This window comes from Penaeus vannamei, chromosome 14 (genome assembly GCF_042767895.1).
Source record: "Penaeus vannamei isolate JL-2024 chromosome 14, ASM4276789v1, whole genome shotgun sequence".
Taxonomy (NCBI): Eukaryota; Metazoa; Arthropoda; class Malacostraca; order Decapoda; family Penaeidae; genus Penaeus; species Penaeus vannamei.
This window is the reverse complement of record NC_091562.1, coordinates 5,919,940-5,922,439: the sequence shown is the minus strand read 5'-3', so window position 1 is coordinate 5,922,439 and position 2,500 is coordinate 5,919,940. Positions and strand designations below refer to the sequence as shown.

Genomic DNA, 2,500 nt, shown 5'->3' with positions numbered 1-2,500 from the left:
AACGAGGAGGAAAAAGAGAGAGAAAGGACGAAAGGAAGACCGATGTAATACGCAGAAAAGGTGCAATTCCCTCCCCCTTCCCCTCCCCCCCGCACCCCTCCATCCTCGGTTTCCATTCTGATCACCTCGCCCCGAATCTGGCTCGCAGCTCACGGACAGCTTAGACAGCGCTCTGCAACGTCCCCCCTCCCCCCTTCGCGATATTTCAGCCAAGGACGACGTCGAGTCCTACCGAGAAAGGTCCGTCCCTCAACCTTTCACCTCCTACAGCGGCCGCCTCGAAGGACCACCTCCGTTTCCGGCCCGGTTCCTCCCCGGCCGGGCGCTCCTCGTCGGCCCGGGCAACTTTCCCAGTGGGGTTTCAAGCGGCCACTTGACAGTAGCCGAGGGGACGTGGCGGCGCCCGCGGGACAAGTGGAGCAAAGTTTGAAGTGGACAAACACGGGCGTGGGCGCGAGGGTGTGCCTTACGTGACCGAGGTTTATAAGCGCTTCTCATGAGCTGGACTTGGGGCTCGGCGAGTCACTCAACTCTTGATGCAGTTAACGGCAACTTTAGGGAGACAAAGGAGATAGTTTGACGAACTTGCAACTGTCACGCAGGTATGCAGTTGTGGAGGACAAGGTACCTGCGGCACGGTGCTTTGCTAATGAGAATAATGATGATGATGATGATAATGATAATGATGATGATGATGATGATAATGATGATAATGATAATGATCGTGATGATAATAATGATAATGATCGTGATGATAATAATGATAATGATAGTGATAATAATGATCGTGATGATAATGATATTAGTGATATTAATGATGATAATTATAGTTATAGTAATTATAATGATAATGATGATATTGATGATGCTAATGCTGGGGGTATTGCAAATGCTAATGATAATAACAATGGTAATGATATTGATAATGATAATGGTGATTAAGATATGATAATAATAGTAATGAAAAGGATGCTAATAATCATGACTCTAATGATGATAATTCTGACAATAATGACAATGATCATAATAATAATTATACAACAACAACTACTAGTGATATAATGATAATGATAGAGATAGTATCTCTTACTTAATAATAATGATTATCATTACTATTAGTGTCTTTGTTACTATCATTATCAAGTAAATACACAAAATTCACTTATTTTCCCTCCCTTCTCTCCTTTTCATTCTCCTTCCATTTACCTTATTCCACATCTTCATACCCTCTTTCAACCCACCCTTTTCCTTCCCTTCTTGCTTCTTCTTTTTCACTTTTCCTTCTCCCTTTGCCTCTTCATTTTTATTTTTCCTTCCTCTTTTCCCTCTTTATTCTTACTTTTTCTTTATACTTTTCATTTCTTTTTCCCCTTTTCCAACCTTTCCTCTTCTGTTTTCCTTTTCCCACTTTTTGTCCTCCTTTTGGTCTTATCCCATCCCCTTTCTTCTATCGCCGTACTCTCTTCCCTTTCCCCCCTTCCACCTTCCTTCTGGCCTTTCACCTCTCATCCTTCCCCTTTATTCCCTTTCTCTCTTTCCACCTTCCTTCTGCCCTTCCGCTTTCTCTTCCCTGTTTTTGCTTTCCCTTTCTTCTGGCAATTTACCTTCCCTTTTTCCTTTCCACTTTCTCTCTTCCCTTTCCCCCTTCCACCTTTCTTCTTCCCCTTTTCCCCTTTTCCTTCCTTCTGCCCTTTTCCCCTCTCCCTTCCCTCTTTTCCTTTCCCCCTTTCCCCCTTTCCACCTTCCTTCTTCCCTTTCCCCCTTCCCACCTTCCTTCTTCCCCTTTTCCTTCCCCTTTTTCCTCCTTCCCCTTTCTTCTCGCAATACCCTTGCCCCTTTTCGCCCCCCTGCCCCGCCCCTGCCCTCCCCCCTCCCCCCTCCCCCCTGGTACACGAAGCTAACGGCGACGGCCAGAGTTATGGCGATGGCATTTCTCCCATTGTGTTATTAGGACTTGAGTTACGTCGGGGCAAAGTGAGGCTTTTCGCGAGGACTATTTGCATATAGGAAAGTAGCGAAGGCTAGGGGAGGCCGTTGGAGATAGGAGCCGTTCCCTCCTCGAGTCACGGCGGTTCATTTAACGGGCTAAATTATGCTGATTAGGTCGTTTTGCCCGGGTTGCCGGTCGGAGGAGAAAGGCGGTGTCGGTGTACTGTGATGGCGGAAGGGGGTTAAGGAGGAATGTTGAAAATGTTTATTTTTATTTTTTTTTATGGTTTGTGGGTGATTGTTCTGGCTTCGTTTGCGTTTATTCCCTTTTTTGAATGTTTATTTTCGTCGACGGGTGTAAAACAGACGCCGGGAAGGATTTATTTCTTCGGAAAATGTGGGAATTTGTAGCATATTCGCATTTATTCTGGCGCGTTCTCGAGAGCGTTCCGAGAAGTAAGACATGTTCCAACATGTCGAGAAGGGTTTTCCAGAGCGACAAGAAGATTCTCCAGGATTCGGCGATTACTGCGTTGAGTGTTGAAACTGTCCCTTCGCCGGGGCGTCTTCC

The 2,500-nt window shown here is 45.9% G+C and overlaps 1 protein-coding gene across 1 annotated transcript in view; it reads left to right on the top strand.

Moving 5' to 3' along the window:
- The window catches only part of LOC138864005 (two pore potassium channel protein sup-9-like), a 525,912-nt gene that overhangs the window by 9,393 nt on the left and 514,019 nt on the right, over positions 1 to 2,500 (top strand). The gene's annotated exons all lie outside the window — the stretch shown is intronic.